At 41.5% G+C, this 22,315-nt stretch overlaps 1 protein-coding gene across 4 annotated transcripts in view; it reads right to left on the reverse strand.

Moving 5' to 3' along the window:
* Positions 1-19,796, reverse strand: part of LOC110487106 (semaphorin-6D) — a 122,640-nt gene extending 102,844 nt beyond the window's left edge. For all 4 annotated transcript variants that reach the window (XM_036945765.1, XM_036945769.1, XM_021559031.2 and 1 more), the window contains exon 1: positions 19,500-19,796. The gene's annotated coding sequence lies outside the window, so the exon portion shown is untranslated. The remainder of the gene's footprint in view (positions 1-19,499) is intronic.
* Between the last annotated feature and the right edge of the window lie 2,519 nt (positions 19,797-22,315).

Here is a 22,315-nt window from a genome sequence, read left to right on the forward strand (position 1 = left end):
TAGAAAAGATTATGATAGAAAACACTCTAAAGTTTCTAAAAATGTCAAAATATTGTCTGTAAGTATAACAGAACTCATATTGCAGGCGAAAACCTGAGGAAAATCCAACCCGGACGTGCTGTTTTTCCTGAAAGCTCTCTGTTCCATTGCCTGCCTTTGCTCCATTTAAAGGGATATCAACCAGATTCCTTTTCCTATGGCTTCCACATGTTGTGAACAGTCTTTAGACGTAGTTTCAGGCTTTTATTTTGAAAAATGAGCGAGAAAGATCACATCGCGTCATTGTATGGCTGGGTGCCAGCAGTGTTTTGAATGCGCAACAGCTTGGAGCAGACATTTTCTCTCTCTCTCCTATTGAAGGTACAGTCCGGTTGAAATATTATCAATAATATATTGTAAAAACAACCTGAGGATTGATTATGAAAAACGTTTAACATGTTTCTATGAACTTTACGGATAATATTTGCAATTTTCGTCTGCCCGGTCATGAGCCTGTGGATTTCTGAACATAACGCGCCAACCAATTGGAGGTATTTAGGATATGAAAATAATCTTTATGGAAACACTTTTTTGTAATCTGACATGCCAGGTGGATTAACAACAAGCTAAGCTGTGTTTTGCTATATTGCACTTGTGATTTCATGAAAATTAAATATTTTTAGTAATTTAATTTGAATTTGGCGCTCTGCAATTCAGCGGATGTTGACGAAAATGATCAAGAAGTTAAGGACAACAAAGTCAAGGTATTGGAGTAGCCATCACAAAGCCCTGACCTCAATCCTATAGAAAATTTGTGGGCAGAACTGAAAAAACGTGTGTGAGCAAGGAGGTCTGCAAACCTGACTCGGTTACACCAGCTATGTCATTTGGAGTGGACCAAATGTCACCCAACTTATTGTGGGAAGCTTGTGGAAGGCTAGCCGAAACGTTTGACCCAAGTTAAACACTTTAAAAGGCAATGTAACCAAGTACTAATTGAGTGTATGTAAACTTCTGACCCACTGGGAATGTGATGAAAGAAATAAAAGCGGAAATAAATCACTCTCTACTGTTATTCTGACATTTCACATTCTTAAAATAAAGTGGTGATCCTAACTTGCCTAAAACAATTTTTACTAGGATTAAATGTCAGGAATTGTGAAAAACTGAGTTTAAATGTATTTGGCTAAGGTGTATGTAAACTTCCGACTGTGTGTGTGTGTGTGTGTGTGTGTGTGTGTGTGTATATATATATATATATAAAAACTCAATACTATAGCCAGGTTTATAGTGGAAGGCAAACAATGATTATTGAAGTAAAGGAAAGACCAGAACAACCAATGCAACTGTAAAGTACTCTGGAAATAACAAGAGCTGCAGCAAAAAACATGCTTCAGATGTCAGAAGAGAAATTACATTAACTAACGAAGCAGAAGAAGACACGTTTCTTGACTGGTTCTTCTCTATTCAGAGAAAGGGAAGTTAACAAAAGTGCACTTAGTTTACATTGATAAATGGGCAGATTATGAATAAAATCTGTTGACAAATCCTAGAGAGAGTTGGAGATGGCCAAATCACAGGGCATCTCAGAACACAATCTGTTCTGGCAATCTGCTTAAAGAGAATTAGACTTCACTTTGCCAGTTCCCCTTTCAGCACAGAGTGGTTTGAGAAATATTTGGATTTCTCTCGTTGAATTCTCCACTCTCTGACAATATGGCAAAGAGATCTTTCAAACAATGAAAAAGAACAATCTGTTGGTTTCCTAAGTGATTTTGTTCCTCTGGATAGGCTGACACCTAGATTTAGGTCCAATTTTTAAATGATGCCAGAGCATTTCCATGCTCTTGCAGTGCACGGTTCATGTTGTGAATTATAGCATATTATGAGGGTAATCCAAGTCCTTGGCCACAAAAAATATACACTAAAGAAATCCCAAATCGGGACAAGGTCTTGCTTAACATGAGGGCCATCAATCACAATTAACATTTTGGAAACACATTAACCTGGTCATTGTTCTGGAAAATTCCTCCTGCCAGTCAATTCAGCAGAGCCTCAAGAAAGTTCATTTTCCCTCCCATTGCAGTGGCTATTTATAGTTAGACTGAACTTGGTCGGTCAAAATCATCTGCGATTGAACATTCTTGGAGCCATGATTAGAGGCCATTGGCATAAATCCAACACTACGACCTTATCTATTCCAGACAAAGCTAATTGTGACAAATGGTGAAGGTTGGGTATGTGACCTAGTTACCCAAAAACACAGCAGGTATTTCAACCTGTAAAGACTTATTTTTTTTAAAAGAAGCCACTGGACTAAAAAAAAAAAAAAGACCAGCTGGCAGCCACATGCTAACGCTGGTTCCTCTATTGTCTCAAATTCTATAATAGCTCTGTTCATTTGTACTTTGTTCTATTTTCTCTATGCCCCCAGTATGAGAGAAAAAGGCCAAGAGCACAAAGAGAGAAAATGTAAACTGTAGTGTATCAATAACAGCCTATTTGTGGGTTGCGTGATATGCGTGGGCTTCTGGCCAATATTCTATTGTTTTGCTCTTTTTTGGTCTGTAGCAAAATGTTGATCGATGAATGCTGGTACTTGCCATCTGTAAGAGCTGTAATGGATCAGTTCAGAATTCAAAGCACAGCCTGGGAAAGAACAACACAAAATAATAACATATTCAACGCTTGTGTGCAATGGAAACCAAATTCCATTTCAAGTTCAACAGCAAAACATGATTAACTCCATAGCACTAAAAGGTCCCAGACTTCAAATTGCTCCCAAATGCCCAGTAGATTTATTTTAGAGGGTAGGGCTATGCATTTTATTTTCCTTCGGAAAGGAGGGGAAGGTTGCACAGTTTAATCAACACCACAGATCAATAAGCCACCTGTTAGGATGCTCGTACTATCTGATTGGTGCACTGCGATCAACTCGTCAATGCAATTTCAAAATATATTTTCCTGGAGTTCAGTAAACTTTCAAGGCTCTTAATATATTGTATGTGGAGCTCAATCTTATTTTCCTTCAATTTAAAAGTACGGTACGCAAGCCAGCATAAGAGTAGCATATGCTAAACACCTAAAAAAAAAAGAATGGAAAAATGGAAATGTAAAAAAGATCTGAGACAACGGTGCTAGCATAATCTCTTCTGATTGGGTAACATGAGTAGAGGAACGATTCCACCACTAGAGCTAAGGTAACAAAACTGGCCAGCCTGGGCTTTCTCTCAACTCTGAGTTAACATGAAAACACCATTACACAATCCACTGCTCGTAACCACAACTTGGTACGTAATCATGTACAACTCTGGCAGCTGAAACATTTTACAGGATGTTTGTTTTATTTGCAACTTTATTCTACTCTTTTCAGGTGCTTCCATATATGGTTGGAAGGACAAACAAGCAGCTCACACACCTGCATGTTAACATGTGTTAACATGAGCATGTGCGATTCTGCATCGATTCAGAATATGGATCTTCAACAGTGAAAGAGGAGATTCCACAACCACATCTCCAAAGGAACCAGAAAAGCTTCATTAACCAGCAAAATAACACAAATGACAACAACCACAGATCTCGCCAAGAGGAGGAAGAGATGAAGGATAGGGGTGGCGGTTAGGAGAGGACAGCTATCTTCCAAATCCTGTGTCCCCCCCCCCCCGCCACTGACCTGGGAGCAGTTTGATTAATCACAGAGACTAAAGCGGGAAGACTTAGCTGCTCATTATCCCGGATCAGGACCAGGGCTCGGAATTAAGATATTGGGATCATCTACAGCTGTGGACCACCATGTCACCGCGGGTGGTGCCCATTGTCCAACCCCTCCCCGGAAAGTTTTAACACAGGGGCTCCAGAGTGGTCGTTGATCAAGCATATGTTTCAAGCTCCCCTAATTTCTGTTACAGTCAATATTAGCAAATATGTAGTAACAACGGTTTGCAGTTCAATGTCACGGACCACCTCAAACTACTTAAAGTGAGAGTGCCAGAATTTCTGTTCTGACAATGTTGATGATATCTCTGATTACTTGAAAAGAGGAGAGACATTTAAAACAGTCAATTAAAATGTAGACTTTGGGCAGATAATTGAGCCCTTCCTCTAGAAATGCATCAAGAACCATCCATATGTGAGCAACAAATTGACACTCAAAGATCATCCAAATATCATCAGTTGAGTTCAAGCTAAACCCTAGAGCGCTCTTGTGCATGTCATCCCATTGTCAAAACACTAGGAGAAAATGCAAGACTAGCAAGGGAGTTTTTCAGCTCTACATCAAATGTTAAAAGAACTGACCACAGAGATGAGCATTCCTACGGAATACCAAGAACATGTTCATCGGGCACATAGGGTACCCTGTAAAGGTCCTTCCTCCTCTCAGCTGTCCATTATTGTGGGTCAGTGTAGTATTGTGGGTCAGTGTAGTATTGTGGGTCAGTGAGAGTGAAATCACAAGGAGCACACGCACAGTCCAGCAGAAGGGAGAGAGGCATGTTATGACTACTCGTCTCTCACCATTCCTTCACCAAATTCCCATCCTCTATGTCTTAACAGTGGGTAAGGTAAATGACTTGACCTCCCTCCTCCCCCCTAACATGGCCTCCTTCCCCAGATAGCCCCAAAGAAATTCAATCAGTATTCAGGTCAAGGCCAACACAATCAATCCAGCGGAGGAGTTCAAGGTGGTCTGACCCACACCTAACCCTGATGCTGAAACCATGGCGACAAGCTCAGCCAATGATTTTCCCATCAAACCCCCACCGAGAGTGTCTAGAGAAACAGTCCAGGGTATGCTCATGTTTCAGGGCTGGCACTGGAGGACAATTACTATAATTTTTTTAAATTAACTTCGCTCTAGTTTCACTCTATCTAGAACAACGTGACACAGCACAGTCTAAACATGAAGGCTGAACAACCCTGCTGCTGGTATAACTGGGGACCAAAGGGAGGGTATTAGCATAGCATAATTACACTGGGGAAAGATTCATGGAACAATAGTGTGGGACACCAGAGAGCAAGACATAGCCCACAATTTGCCATTGTGCTCCTTCCCCCTTTCTTACCCCATTGATATTGGAGAATAATGGCGGAATTCAGACTGTTAGTTTAACCAATGGTGCATTTAGTATAATAACCAGGCGGAGCACAGGGTTAATGTGATTAGCAACCCTGTGCTGACACCTCACCACCCTCCACCACTGGGGTATTATCATGCTAACCTACAAGAGAAAAAAATATATTTGAAAGGAAAATATAGGAGAAGGCAGGGACCTCGGAAGCCAAGTGAACACAATGCCTGCGAATTTCAGCCTAGTCTGCCAAGGCGAGTGGGTAGACAAATGGACATAGACATAATGCTAGCTGGTTAATTAAAATAACATAATTAAAAAGGTCTTGTGTGTGAATGGTCGTCTCAATGCAATCACTGACCTGAGTGTCCGATATATGTCCCTCAGAGTGCAGTCAGTCTCTCTCCATTACCGACTCCATTAGACATCTAACCAGACATTTCTTAGCACTTTTTTTCCAAATCAGACAAGCGTCTTGAGATACTGTTTGTTGGAACCTTATTTTTTGTGACCATCTAATGGTCACGGACACAGACTGTGATTATAATAGTAGGTAATGGAACCATGCCTAGAGTGTGAGTGGGAGGTAGGGGTCATTTCCGCTGTGTTGGCTATTTGGGTCCCTTCAAATTAGGTGACTAAAGATATACCCGGTTTACTGTACCTCTCTCCATCGCTCACTCCTCTCCCACTCCTCCCTCTGAGACGAGGCATTAAAGCAGAATCAGGCTCTGCAGTTGGAGACTTGTTTACCTTGAGTTGTCTTTCATACCGTCAGTCACTAGTGATCACCCCTCAGGGAGAGACTGTCGAGGCAGAGAGATAATATGGGAAAGCAATAAAGGAGGATCAAATGAAGCCGCCTTGGAGGCACTGGGCAGGAGAAAGAGAACCTGTAGGAGTGCTTTGTATGCGTCAACACAAATGTTTACTGTATCTGTGTAAAAGACGAAACACATGGTAAACATCGTAACAGCCGTTATAACACACAAATACCCACCACACACACACACACACACACACACACACACAGCTGCGTGGATGAGTCACCACATGGTTAACTAACACACCAGTGGAATGGGACGATTGAAGTGAGAAGGGGGGGGGCAATTGTACGCACCCTGGTAGAATTATATGACACTTACCCCCTGGACCTCTACCCCCACAGACCGGTTTAAAAATAACCCTGATTCCGGCGAAAGGGGCTGGAGTTCAGAGAAACCCAGGAAAATGACTGCGATAGGAGTCTGTTACTGAACTAATCTTGCACCTCGTCTAAACCAAACGACTGATAGCATTATCACCACCCAGAGATGTAGACTTATACTGTAAAAACCAGCACATACACATGCAGAAACACACACACAGATGTTAAACAAAGCGAGGACTAGCAGACACTTGAATGCGATCCATTCTCATCCCTTCCCTAAGTGCATATAGTACAGTACATGCTAAGTCTTGATAGACCCCGGACAAGTTTCCAGTAACAAGGTCGAACAAGACAGCTATTTATGGATAGTTGGGAAATTCGATGCAGGGTTTTGAACAAGCTAATAAAAACCCAACTGGCAGTATGCATGTCATTTAACACCAATGTGTGACAGACTAATATATGTATTTTTCTGTAGTTGCATGATACCATAAAAAAATAAAAAGAGGTTTAATCAAAACACTGTGTAAATGAATACCAGTCACCTTTTGAGTGCATGCAGGGCCTGAATCGGGTATGATGAGGCATTACTGCATGAAGCAGCGGCTTTAAGCGGGAAAAACAATCTTAGGTTTTTAATTTCCTGCTTCATTTCACGTGTCGGGCCCATAAAAATTATAATTTCCAAAAACTGCAATAAGCTACTTTGAGACATGATCATGACTCAGAATAAGTTCTCCAGTAGCAAAACTCTAAATAGATTTTTTTCCCCCCATGAGGTTATTGCTTTGCGGTATAGGCTATATCTGTGAGAACAGACACAATAACTGTGCCACAGATTTTAAGAACACAAACAAAGACTAATAGGGGGGAATTTCGACCAAAGTTAAGCGTGCATAAAAGGGAACGTAATTTTATTTTTATACGCTTTTCTCTATATACGTATTCTGATGTTACGCATGAGAATAGCATGCTATTCAGCCACTATACATTTGGGGTAGAGATCAAAGAAATTAAGGAAGTGGCGGTGGAGGTGGTGTATTCCGGCGTTGACTTCATTTCGTCTTAATTCCAACACCTTCATGCAAAATGAAATGATGAATAAGGTCAAGCAACCTGTCGGTTCCAAGTGCAACAACAACTTTCTTTTTTCGAATAGAAATAAACACTATTCTCCATGCACTAATTTACAGAGCTATTTGAGTAATCCGTTTGGATAAGGGAATTGTACATATAAATGGCAATTGTTTAAAATCTATTTTAGCTTATGATCGCCGGTGACTAATGTAAAATCAGTCATATTTCTGCAAACTAAAAAGCATGTCAACATGACAGGTATTTCGTACTCTTTTCCAAAGTGAAGTATAAAATAGCTCTGCCGTTATTCAGAATTCTAATTGTAGGCTTAAGGCTTTATAATTTGTGGGTCTGAAATTTGGAGACCCAAGCCGAGGCTGTAGCCTGTGAAAACCAGTACACACTGACAGTAGCGGCGAACCTACCGAGTTGATGTATGCACTCTAGAATTATTTAATTATCTGGCTGGACATTTTGTTATTTTTTGTTATTTTTTTACAATTTCAATCATATTAAATATTAGCCACTATCAGTAGCCACCATCAGTAATACCCAGAGAAATAGGCCTACAGTGCCTTCAGAAAGTATTGACACCACCCCTTGACTTTTTCTACATTTTGTTGTGTTACAGCCTGAATTTTAAATGGATTACATTGAGATTGTGTCACACAACACCCCAGAACGTCAACGTGGAATTATGTTTTCAGAAATGTATAAAAAATGTCAAAAGCCTCCCGGGTGGCGCAGTGGTTAAGGGCGCTGTACTGCAGCGCCAGCTGTGCCATCAGAGTCCCTGGGTTCGCGCCCAGGCTCTGTCGTAACCGGCCGCGACCGGGAGGTCCGTGGGGCGACGCACAATTGGCCTAGCGTCGTCCGGGTTAGGGAGGGATTGGTCGGTAGGGATCTCCTTGTCTCATCGCGCACCAGCGACTCCTGTGGCGGGCCGGGCGCAGTGCGCGCTAGCCAAGGTTGCCAGGTGCACGGTGTAGCCTCTGACACATTGGTGCGGCTGGCTTCCGGGTTGGATGCGTGCTGTGTTAAGAAGCAGTACGGCTGGTTGGGTTGTGTATCGGAGGACACATGACATTCAGCCTTCGTCTCTCCCGAGCCCGTACGGGAGTTGTAGCAATGAGACAAGATAGTAGCTACTACAACAATTGGATATCACGAAATTGGGGAGAAAAAGGGGTAAAATTCAAAAAAAATATATAAAATAAATAAATAAATTTAAATAAAAATAATAATAAAAAAAATGTTAATGTCTTGAGTCAATAAGTATTCAACCCCTTTCTTATGGCAAGCCTAAATAAGTTGAGGAGAAAAAGAGTTTGCATGGACAATAATAATAGTGTTTAACATGATTTTTTAATGACTACCTCATCTCTGTACCCCACACACATACAGATAATTGTAAGGTCCCTCAGTCGAGCAGTGAATTTCAAAAACAGATTCAACCACAAAGACCAGGGAGGTTTTCCAATGCTTCGCAAAGAAAGGGACCTATTGGTAGAAGGGTAAAAATAAAAAAGCAGACACTGAATATCCCCTTTGACCATGTTTAAGTAATTAATTACACTTTGGATGGTGTATCAATACACCCAGTCACTAAAAAGATACAGGCGTCCTTCCTAAATCAGTTTCCGGAGAGGAAGGAGACCGCTCAGGGATTTCACCATGAGGCCAATGCTGACATTAAAACAGTTAGTTTTCCCCTGTCACAGCCATTAAACTCTAAGGATGGATCAAAAACATAGTTACTCCACAATACTAACCTAAATGACAAAGTGAAAAGAAGGAAGCCTGTATAGAACAAACATTCCATAACATGTATCCTGTTTGCAATAAAGCACTAAAGTAGAACTGCAGAAAATGTCCTGAATACAATGCATTATGTTTGGGACAAATCCAACACAACACGTCTGTGAATATATTTAAGCATGGTGGTGGCTGCATTGTGTTATGGGTATGCTTGTCATTGACAAGGACTAAGGAGTTTTTTCTAGGATTAAAATAAACAGAATAGAGCCAAACAGGCCATTTCCTAGAGGAAAACCTGGTTCAGTCTGCTTTCCAACAGACATAAAACACATTGACAAATATTCACTGGAGTTGCTTACCAAGGCGACATTGAATGCTCCTCTGTGGCCTAGTTACCGTTAACTTAAAAATGTCTTGAAAAATCTATGGCAAGTCGTGAAAATTGCTGTCTAGCAACGATCGTGAACAAATCCAGGTGTACAAAGCTCTTAGCGACTTACCCAGAAAGACTCACAGCTGTAATTGCTGCGAAGGGTGATTCTAACATGTATTGACTCAGAGGGTTCAAGATTGTGTTTTATTTTTTATTCATATTACACAAATGACACATTTTGCATCGTTCCCTTACATTGTTAGTTTACCTTTCTTTTGTCTGTCAAGTCCGTGAGGTTGTTCCTGAGGGTCAATAGTGTTTTACATTAGGCTAACATATTACAAGTTGTTCCATAATTTGGGACATGTAGCCTATTTGAATCATTCATGGAGCACAGACCATACAGAGTGTCTTGTGAGGATCAGATGGTTCAGATCAGCTTGGCAATGGTTGACAATAGAGGTCGACCGATTATGATTTTTCAACGCCGATACCGATTATTGGAGGACCAAAAAAAGCCGATACCGATTATTGGAGGACCAAAAAAAGCCGATACAGATTAATATGACAAATTTCTTTATTTATTTGTAATAATGACAATTACAACAATAGTGAATGAACACTTATTTTAACGTAACATAATACATCCATAAAATCAATTTAGCCTCAAATAAATAATGAAACATGTTCAATTTGGTCAGAATGATGATATGATAAGAGGTAATGATTAATAAGATGACTGTTTATCCATGAAATATATATATTTTTTTATTTAACCTTTATTTAACTAGGCAAGTCAGTTAAGAACAAATTCTTATTTAAAATGATGGCCTACCCCGAACGATGCTGGGTCAATTGTGCGCAGCTCTATGGGACTCCCAATCACAGCCGGATGTGATACAGTCTGGATTTGAACCAGGGACTGTAGTAATGCATCTAACACAGATGCAGTGCTCTAGACCGCTGCGCCACTCGGGAGCCTTAGAGTTTAATTCGGGGGATGGTAACTCTTTAAACAACCTGTTCTGTGGTGCCCCAAATCCTAATGAGTTAATTGTTGCATGATTAATTTAAAAACTGAGTAACAATTAAACATAGTTAGTTGATTAAATAAATAACAGTCATTCGATTAATGAAAGCAAAGTCACGACAATAGCAGTTTAAACCTGGAGCATGGTTCATGACGACGGGATCGTTGTCATCACAGTTCCGGAATTAGTGAGGATAATTAAGGTATATTGATAAGACTGCTGTTCAACCCCTATTGTACCCTTTTCTCACCTTCCAATATTTCATGAATTGAACATGGAAACATTCATGATGAATCAAACCGCTGTTGCCTACAATGCTTTCCACAGTTGTGTCAAGTTAGCTGGTAGTGGATCTCTACTCTGAATAGATCATTCCATCTCATCCCACAGATGCTCTATTGGATTGAGATCTGGTGACTGGGTGGCCATTGCAGTAAACTGAATTGACCGTCATGTTCTTGGAACCATTCCTGAACAAGCCTTGTGGCATGAGGCATTTCACGTGCTGAAAAAAAATGAAGGGATGCACCTGATTGGCAATGACGTTCAGAAATCCTGTGGCTCACTTTTATCAAGAGGCCCAATACGTGCCATGAAAAAACACCTCACATCACACCACCAACCTGCAATGTTGACGCACTGCATTATGGATGCATGTACTCATGTGGTTCTCCATACCCTAGTCCTCCTGTCAGCGTGAAACAGCAGGAACCGGGATTCATCAGACCAGGCAATGTTTTTCTGATTCTCCAGTGTTTTCTCCATTTAGCACACTTTGTTTTTTGCTGAAAGAAATGGAACTCCGTAAGGTCATCGACCTCCATACCCCATTCGTGTCAAGGTACAATGAGTTGTGCATTCTTTTATTGGTCTTTGGGCACCAATGTTGTACTGGACTGTTAGTTGACTAGCTGTAGCCCATCTGTTGCTCTGCACATTTTGTGTCAGCCTCCTTTGTTGAAGTAGATTTAACAGATGACATCAATAAAGGATCATAGCTTTCAACTGGATTCACTGGTCAGTCTATGCCACGGAAAGAGCATGTACACATGTACAATGTTTTGTACACTCAGTGTAAATTCTAGTGAGTCTGTCAAGAAAATTCTAATTAAAAAGTGAAAGTATTTAAAGGGATGATTTCAGATAAATGTACTGAAAACGCTATTGAATGAAAACTCCACAAGACAATCTGTTGGCCAGCAAGTGGGAGGGTTTCCAGAGATTGAATAAATGTATTTTAGCGTCCGCAAGGGAATCACACCTGATAAGCCCGTTATGCACCTGCATAAGATATGTCTGAATACCAACTACTGAGAAGTGCCTAGTAAAGGCGTGCGTAAGAAAGGCGTACATTCCCTAAGTCTGAATCGGGCCCTAAATGCATAAGGATTACATGTATTATATGGCATGAAGGATGGATTTTAAGATGATCAAATTACATTTTTTGTTGATGTTATTCTCCTACTTACCCTGCCTATTTCCAAATCTCTCTCCCTCTTTTACTAATGTCCTCCTCTCACACATTTTCTCTCTGAAGAACAGATCTTTCCTGCACGCTAAGAAATTGTGGGTCGATTTCCAAGAACAACAAGCTCCAGCACGCACCCACATTTCAATTCCTGGGATGTGGTTAGGAGATTCAGTTCTGCACTTTAATTCTAGCCTAAAAATAAAAATATATATTTTGAAATCATGCAGGAACTAGATGGTTTTCAGCTACAGTGAAATCCATTGTATGATCACAAAAATAGACTATACAAAAACTGTATGAATGCATCACCAGAAACAAAATCAACTTAATAAACCCATTATGAGGATTTTGGATACAGCTAAGCCAAAACACCAGTGAATCCAAAGTAAACATTCAGTGAAGTGAAGGGACGGATCGCTTCAGTTTCAACATGGGCAGCTAATCAATGAGGCAGGATGGCGGGAGGCTACCCTCATTATGAAAGTGATTAAGAGATCATTTGGAACAAAAACCACTGCACCTTTAGCCCCTCTAGGACTGCGCCAATCAATAATGTGTGTGTGGCCAGCAGCAATTCACAGGAGGGCTTGTTTCGTTAACCTGCATTCTATGAGAAGATGAGCAGTAGGGTAAAAAGATCGCTGCAAAATATACACTGCTCAAAAAAATAAAGGGAACACTTAAACAACACAATGTAACTTCAAGTCAATCACACTTCTGTGAAATCAAACTGTCCACTTAGGAAGCAACACTGATTGACAATACATTTCACATGCTGTTGTGCAAATGGAATAGTCAACAGGTGGAAATTATAGGCAATTAGCAAGACCCAATAAAGGAGTGGTTCTGCAGGTGATAACCACAGACCACTTCTCAGTTCCTATGCTTCCTGGCTGATGTTTTGGTCACTTTTGAATGCTGGCGGTGCTTTCACTCTAGTGGTAGCATGAGACGGAGTCTACAACCCACACAAGTGGCTCAGGTAGTGCAGCTCATCCAGGATGGCACATCAATGCAAGCTGTGGCAAGAAGGTTTGCTGTGTCTGTTAGCGTAGTGTCCAGAGCATGGAGGAGCTACTAGGAGACAGGCCAGTACATCAGGAGACGTGGAGGTGTGTCTGCTCAAACGGTCAGAAACAGACTCCATGAGGGCCCGACGTCCACAGGTGGGGGTTGTGCTTACAGCCCAACACCGTGCAGGACGTTTGGCATTTGCCAGAGTACACCAGGATTGGCAAATTCACCACTGGCGCCCTGTGCTTTTCACAGATGAAAGCAGGTTCACACTGAGCACGTGACAGACGTGACAGTCTGGAAACGCCGTGGAGAACGTTCTGCTGCCTGCAACATCCTCCAGCATGACCGGTTTGGCAGTGGGTCAGTCATGGTGTGGGGTGGCATTTCTTTGGGGGGGCCGCACAGCCCTCCATGTGCTCGCCAGAGGTAGCCTGACTGCCATTAGGTACCGAGATGAGATCCTCAGACCCCTTGTGAGACCATTTGCTGGTGCGGTTGGCCCTGGGTTCCTCCTAATGCAAGACAATGCTAGACTTCATGTGGCTGAAGTGTCAGCAGTTCCTGCAAGAGGAAGGCATTGATGCTATGGACTGGCCCGCCCGTTCCCCAGACCTGAATCCAATTGAGCACATCTGGGACATCATGTCTCTCTCCATCCACCAATGCCACGTAGCACCACAGACTGTCCAGGAGTTGGCGGATGCTTTAGTCCAGGTCTGGGAGGAGATCCCTCAGGAGACCATCCGCCACCTCATCAGGAGCATGCCCAGGCGTTGTAGGGAGGTCATACACGTGGAGGCCACACACAATACTGAGCCTCATTTTGACTTGTATTAAGGACATTACATCAAAGTTGGATCAGCCTGTAGTGTGGTTTTCCACTTTAATTTTGAGTGTGACTCCAAATCCAGACCTCCATGGGTTGATAAATTTGATTTACATTGATAATTTTTGTGTGATTTTGTTGTCAGCACATTCAACTATGTAAAGAAAATAGTATTTAATAAGACAATTTCATTCATTCAGATCTAGGATGTGTTATTTTAGTGTTCCCTTTATTTTTTTTGAGCAGTGTATATTGCTTCCTGCATTAAGTAGCCAATGGGAAAATGTTTTGATTCAAGTTTACTGATACTATTATATACATACAGTACCAATAGGCATCTCAATGCCTGAATATTGCATATAGGCCCTTGTGTTTGTTATGGTTCATTGGGGGCTCTGGGGGATTGTGGGTGTCGCAGTTAAATGTGAGTATAAAAAAGGCAACCGTCTTAGTCATCGCTCAGTAATCCTCAGTGATGAGACTCAATGTGCAAATGAAGTAGCTACCTCCTCAGATGAAATATGCATGAAAGGGAAATAAGTTTAATCTCAACAGGATGTATTTCTTGCCCAAAACTCTTCTCCCTTACCAGCCCTGAGTGTACTGGGCAAAAACTTCCCATCACACTAATCAAACAGCTGTGTGTGTGGCCAATCTCTTTTGAGGAAGACAAAAAGATAATGGAATCTAAAAGGATTACTCAAATGCAGATTGAAGCACCTTCCCAAATCACCCAATTACAAACAAACATAGACAAGCCACTCAGACAGCAGGATTTACATACTAATATAACACAAATGAAGTTGGATGAAAACATGTTCACATACAAAGACTAAGGGTTGGGAAACCTTTACTGACCTGAATACATAAATATGATACTATCTGCTGACACAGGTTATACTGCCCTCTGTAATTGCTGGAACCCTTCCACTTCAGTTCATGGAGCTTAACCAGACAGTTACCCAGCATTCTCGGCCCGTGGCTGCTGCGGGTTAGCTGAGCAGCCTAAGACCATGTTTGACAAGGGGTTAACACTGCTGAAAAAGGCTTTATAAAACCACAAGAAGACAGCCAGTCTGGAAAGGAGGACTGAGGCCTGTCACTTGTCCAGAGTGTGGTCTGCAACCTTTTTTCTTTTTTTCCATCCTACCCTTTGGTTGAACTCCGCTCTTTTTCCTCCCAAATTCACGCACTCATCAGCTCTGGGATAATTACCCGTACTGTGCTAACCGTGGCTGTGTGACAGGAGGGCAGCCATCACTCGCCTGTTTTTAGAATCAGAGCTAATTACTGCCCTGTCAAGGACTCTATTTAAATGACTGCTACTGATGGGGCTAATAGGATAAAACAGTGTCAATATTGAACACAGTCAATTAAATCAGACATTTAGTTTGGGCACCAAGGTCCTGGTGTGCTGAAATGAACACAGATATACAGAAAAATACATTAAAAGAGATGATATTCAAACCTGGAAATCCAATAAATCATGAAAAATCTATGATGACCAAATACAGTGAAGCTTAGCATTGTAATGAGGACTCAGTAAAAAAAAGTTTCTGCATTGTGAAGAGCAAACAGCTAAAACACAGTAAAGTACATTTCCCCTACTGGTCCCGGACAATGATTGAAGCCCCCCTTCAGCTGCCATGGCAAAGCCACGAGGCTTTCCTCAACCCACCCTTTTTAATGCAATATGTTCATGTGATTTTCCCCCAATGTCCATTGGAGGGGCCAAACCTGAAGGCCAAGGCCTGGTGGTCTCAGCAGATAGCTGGGACAGGCCTGTCCCATGTCAGCCTTGGGTTATGGATGATGGGGAGGCTCTGGGGCTGACAGGTAATAATTCACTCCCCAGGGTTCAGGAACCTGTCGCTGAACCGAGGCAGGCAGACAGGGAGGGTGGAAGACGGCACGGCCTCGCAAAACCCTCCTTTCCTTACTTTCCCCACTAAGCCAGATATGGGGTCCCCATTGGCTGCCCAGTTGCCATGGATAACAAACTACCATCAATATGAAATATGAGGTGCCACAGTCCAGTGCTTCACTCCGGTGTAGGGCCAAACAAAGTCCCATATGCTGAGGGTGGGAGCCGAAGATTAACTGTTGCTCCTTCAAGCCAAACACAGTCACACTGCCCATTTTTTAAACTCCAGCAGCCCTCCAGTGCCGTAGGTAGTAATTCAGAGTCACCGCAGACAGATGGTTACTGTCAATACTCCACACTTACAATGCTTTTAAAGAAAGATACTATAAAAGTCAGATTGATCTCAAAATGGAAGTTATCAACACAGAAGGGGCAGATTGCAGTAATTCAACCACTGCAATTGATATGTGCCAGGGCGTCTGGGCTATATCAGGATCCTAATCGAAACCATTCAATATAATACTATGGATAGCATAATGGTACCACAGTCTTCTGCGGAAGACAGTTGACTCAAAAGACAGTTGCTTCTCTAAACAGTACAGTAACTTGAGTCTGGGCCAGTTCTGAATCCAGTTCTCCAACTGTTGGAACAGTTGGAGAGGCAGCAGAGTTGGATGAGGGAATATCTGCATCACAGGAGTGACCGTGGACTGGGAGGTGTAGGCTGTACTGTACGTCCCACAGGACCATAGTCCTGGGCCCCTGGGACAGAGCCTATTTCTGCCCTCATTACCCCGCGGACCATTAAGGAGACAGCCATCCACACATCACAGCCCAGCTCAGCCCTGCAGCAGACCTCCTGTCATTTAATACAAAAACTACAGCACCATCGGAAATAGGAAATAAAATTACACCGTGGTCTGAATGCACCATTAGCCATGCTAACCGAGCGCCGGCTCTTTCAGGGCTGAAATGAGAGCCGGACAACATGCAATTTGGGAGCCGACGGAGAGGGAGCGGGCTGCCGACACTCGCCTCTCTCAGCTCCAGTCATTTACAGCCATCACCCACCAGCATGCAAGACCTGAGTTACTTATTGAATGGGGTTGGGTAATAAGAAAGCGGAGATGTGTGTTTCTGGAGGTAGGAAATGAGAAAGAGAGAGAGAGCGAAAGAGAGTGAGCAAGGTAAAAAGAGTTCCGAGAGGGCATAATGGTTGGGTAGGAGTTACAAATAATATAAACATATTATTCAAAAATGATAAATCCAGAAAAAGCAACAAACCAGTAGGATATTCCAACTCTGTTGAAGGGAAGCAATAGCACCGCTTGTTGATTAGGCTATGACATCTAAAACACCTAATGTATAACAGTATTGTCATTTTCTCTGACTGAGCAGCCTAGCCCTGACGACAAGCACCAGTAAAAAACTATGATACCAACTGCAACTTTGGTTTCCTTTTTAACATGTAAAAGATGGGGGTGAATATTGTTTTTAATAAAATATCTGCAGCAAGAAACATTTAAAAAAGGAGAAAAACAACCTTGTTTGTACTGTAAGATAACGAACGATACCCTAGAGTCAGTGAGTTTTGCACCAAATGAACATGAATATTTACATTTCTTCTAAAACATTGGAATATAGACGCAGTTATCACACATCCACATCACCAAAACTATTATGGATGGGAAACATGTTAGTTGTGCATGCTGCCAGTGGCGGCATGCCCATAGGGGGCACAAAGGCAAGTGCCCCCTCAGATGTCGTGTTGTGAGATGTTTCAGATGTTAAATTAATTAGTCATCTTAATTTTTAAGCCCATGTTTTATCCGAATCATTTATAAAAAAGATCTGTCAGCAGCAGTTTGCAGAGGGGCCACACTGACTGGACTAGGCAAAGAGTACCCCCCCGCCCCCCATAATTCTCCCTAGTAAGTGGTCCCTTCCCAAGTGCACAGAGAAAAGAAAGGCAGGCCACTATACTCTAGCGCGTGGAGTATCGTCAGTGGAAGGAGGAGAGTGTAGAGTGACACACAGCGTTTTATTTGATTTTAGCTGATGGTGTTGGACAGGAGGTATGTTTATAAATGAACGTGATCAAGCTATGTAACCTATTGATTTCTTCTTCATGATTAAATAAAACTAAAATGTTTTGTTGTTTGTCTGCTTCTACATCTGCATTGCTTGGGGTTTTAGGCTGGATTTCTGTATTGCACTTTGTGACTTCTGCTGATGTAAAAAGGGCTTTATAAATACATTTGATTGATAGTACTAACCTTGCAATTGTATGATGTTGGCTTTAGTTAGCCAGCTAGATAGACTCCCAATCTCACCATTTCAGGCTATCAATCAAGTTGGATTAGCTTGTCTAACCTACCTGCTGGCCAGGTTACTAGACTTGAGAAAAGCAGGCAATTACTAAATGTACTAAATAAGACTCACATTCCTTCCAATCCTTTAACCAGATTTGAGCAAAATCCACCCCACACACACACGTTCTTCATGCCATACTTTGGTCAAGATATTTGACTTGCAGATATAAGCCTACTAAAAGCTTCTCTCTGTTGGGCATAGCTGAGAGTGGTTCTAAAGAGCATAAAAAGAGCCAATTTTTGTCTCAATCCAGGTCTGTAGACTACACATCCAGACCCGTACCTTCTCAATGTCCTCCCATCTGGAACTATTGGACATTATTCTCGCTAATTCGAAACAATATTGGCTATTATATTTTGGCTAGTGTTTACCAAAACGCATTAAAAACTGCATGAAAAAACGAATATCAAAAATGTAATTCGAATCACTGTTATTGATCGCCTCGAGCTGTATTTTCAGGCTATAAATATGTGCACAAACTCAAAAAACATAAAACAATTTAAGAATCAGCCTAAACATACAATCAAAGGCATCATCATTTGTTTCATTGCACTATGACAGATAACCAGCAGGTCACAGACTGCAGTTGTTGTGGAAAATTCAAAGTCATCCACAACTAAAATCACCCAATGCGCATTTTAATTAAGCAGCTGTCAAAATGACAAGACATTGCTCTATAATATAAAGCTGGTGAACCAAGTAAGGTAAATCTAGGCCTACAACAACAAGTTTGTCATACCACACAAAGGACTGCGAAATCTGTGAAATCACCCAACTCGATACATCTTGGATACATCCCACGCAGCTATGCATTTCAACTTACTCTTTAAGACTGGCAACAATTTTCTTGTATTCACCTTGTTCAAATGACCCATTGAGATTATATAACAGTGTTTGAAAGACATGTATGGTTGCAGGTCTATTATATAGACCATTAAAGTCTCGTTTAAATTTCTGTAAACTATAGCCTACATAAATACAAACAGACGTATGTCTGCACAACGACAAAAACACAGTCATATAGCCTATCCAAAAACGGATAGAGTATTCCTAGTATACTATTTTTGGCATATTTATTTGATGACAAATGCTCTTTTCGCATGCATTTAGCTGAAAATATGATCGAGCTGAAGCCAATGGTTTCCCAATCTCGGTCTTGGGGCCCTTCCTGGGTGCACGTTTTGGTTTTGCCCTAGCACGAAACAGCTGATTCAAATAACTAACTCCTTCAGTAGCCGACTGTCTCCGTGGCTGCACCTACATTTAACTTGCGCATTCGGAGTATTTTGTGTTGCCACAAGTTTGCCCCAGTATCTACATAGAGGACATTGGGCTATTTAAAACGATGTCGTATTCTAGTTAGTTATAAGTAGGTACTTATAGGAAGTCCTACCATTCATAACATGTTTGGCCAGTTTATACCACCTACCCGTTTTGGTTTTTGCCCTAGCACTAGCGGAATCAAATAATCAACGCTTGATAAAGAGAAAGTGCCGTAGTATAATTCTTACCTTTTTCTTTCGTTTTGGCTATCTGGTTTCGTTGACAATACTTTGATTCTAGCAGGACAGAGACCAGTGTTACAGAAGCGTAAAGACGGGATGAGTTATTTTTTCCAAAAAGGCTTGTATTCCCAGAGCGCGAAAGCTGCGAAAGAGCGCCCCTTGTCATGACAGAGACCCACGCACGCTCGAGCTGGACTGCAATCACAACATACCTCACCCAGCGAAAAGCAGCATAGGATAATACACGCCCTAGTGTGTTGAATTGGCAGGCAGTCGGTCCAATGACAAGGGGAGGGACAGCACCAGACCTCGTTTGAGACGGGTTTTTTAAATTATATAAAAAAAAAAAACCTTGTTTGAGACGTGTTTTGTTCAAACCTTTTCATTAGACTCCTCCCTCAACATCTCACTTTTGTCCAGTTGTTGGATGGCTACACATCTGGATCCTTGCAACCCGAGCCTGCAGCCAGTCTCTCCGCCAATGAGATTTCAGACAAGGGCATTTAAATTGATATATCATTAACCTTCTTTCTGAGGCTGGTTACCTTGCTCCACATATAAGATAACCGAACAAAATACTTTCATTCTGTCGACAAGTTTCTCTGTTGTCTTCAGTTATTAAAATTAAAATCCATGGACCTAACTTACTCCATGTTTTGCTTGTACCTCCCTGTAATTACATACATCATGCCATTATAATAGCATTTTCAGTTTTCACATAAAATACTGTCCTTTTATTGTAATAATGGTTCAACAATAAAACTGTTCTTCAAATTATCAAATGAAAAAAAGCAGCTGACTTAGTACAGGCTTCACAGAGCCAATAGTCTATGCATTTCATTTCTGTTTTCAGTAGGCCTTTTAGGTTCAAAATGTATGCAGCCTAGCGTACAGTATGTCAAGGTGCTAAGTAGATATGTCCTGTCTATGTTGACAGGCAGAGAATTAGGCAGGATGAAGACAGAGAGCATAATGAGGGAACCAGTAGGGTTAATTGGTGAAGGAAAAGTAGTTATACTGTATGAAGCTATTGCTCCCATATTGGGGGATTCTAATGAGATATCTGCATAGGAGAGCCTTGCTGATCATTATAAATGATCCAACTGCAAATCACTGTCTAGTGGAGATAGTAATCATGTAGATAGACATGATTAAATAGCTAGTTATCTGTCATTTTCAATAATTTTTTTTCTGGCAGAAATATTCCGGTCACATCCTGTCTTTTAAATAAAAATGTATATTTTTATCTACCACAGATGTTAGTTGTTAATGTCAGCTGTTAATGAGCTGTTAATGATGTCAGCTGTTAATGAGATTGTATTTTTTTTATAGCTTCTTGGTTAGAAGCAAAGAACATTAACTTTATTTTTATTTTTATGTTTTGTATTCACTCTTAACATGTTTAGTCATGAACATTCCGTTGGGTTCAGGACGGCTGGAACCACAGACAAATGGCTGGTCATTTTTGGTGAGGTTAGGGTCAATGCTGATAGATTTACTCCAGTCATTTCTCTTGGCATTGAAATTGTCTGTGAGCCCGGCCATTGAGGTAAGGTGCCTTCAGGAGTAAGGAGAGGACAAGCTCCCAAGTCCACGATCTGAGTGGACACCCTAAATCTCAGTAAGCATGCGTTCAGTGTCAACTTTGCCAGTAGGGGTTTACTGGTTTTGGCAGTCTGAAATAAAATAGCTGTTCCACTTCATTTTCTCATTTTTAAGTTCAATAGAGCACCAGCTGAGTTTCATAATAATGTGTAATACACACATCCCAAATATCTTCAGAGCAGGACAAAATGTACATGACAAATACAAAATTATTACCTCCTCACTGGCACAGTTCTCAACCCAAACCAACTCACTTTCTTGCGGAAGTAGGCAACACATTCTGGGTAAAGTTATTAGAGAACTAGGTTAAAGATATCCAATCAATAATATCATGCTATCTTGCCACACCACGGGCTTGCAGAAAACAGACACACTGTATTTTTCCTATGCCAGCAGGCAAAATAAAATAAAATAAATGCCAAGGAGCACTGGCTGTTATCAAAAAGACAAGCATTCTTAAACTGACCCAGCAACATAATGACTATTTTTCCCACAATTTAATTGCAGTGAGCCAATGGGTGCTAAGTGAGGAGAAAGCATGTGAGTCCATCAGCACAATAGCTTAATTCATATAGACTTGTGAGTCCATGGGAATGACTAGAGGACTCTTGTCCCCATGTGATGTATCCATGTTACCATGAGGCTCTTTCAGAGGGTTGAGAAAGCGAATGGCATTGAAAGTAAAAGTAAAAGGTAATGCATCTCGAACAATGCTGATAGTGATATCCAAAAGGACACTGTGTTTGCATGCTGTCAGGACTGAACACCTAAGGTTCTTCAAATCTGCCAAGGAACAATGCTATTTGAGTGTCAACTCTGTCATTAACAGCAAATGGGTGCAATGCCAGCTAGTTTATACTGTCCAGAGCATATGAGAGCAGTCCGAATGGACTGGGATTCTTCTCCCTCTCCCTCTCCCTCTCCCTCTCCCTCTCCCTCTCCCTCTGCCGCTTCCTGTCAACACCTCCAGTGCCTGGCCTCAAACAGCTTACTGCTGGTCTGGGTCTGTCACAAGACATCATCCCCATGCTGTTTACACACACTAAAACATATAGACACATGAACTACTACACGTGAACATGTATGTTTTTAATTTATACATAGGAAAATATGCTCATGCATGCCGCCACACACATACAGAGTAAATACAATTAGTCCTGTTACAAACAGGGTATATCCTGTGTTAACACATGACAGGAACATACACATGCACGCAC

This window comes from Oncorhynchus mykiss, chromosome 2 (genome assembly GCF_013265735.2).
Source record: "Oncorhynchus mykiss isolate Arlee chromosome 2, USDA_OmykA_1.1, whole genome shotgun sequence".
NCBI classification, from domain to species: Eukaryota; Metazoa; Chordata; class Actinopteri; order Salmoniformes; family Salmonidae; genus Oncorhynchus; species Oncorhynchus mykiss.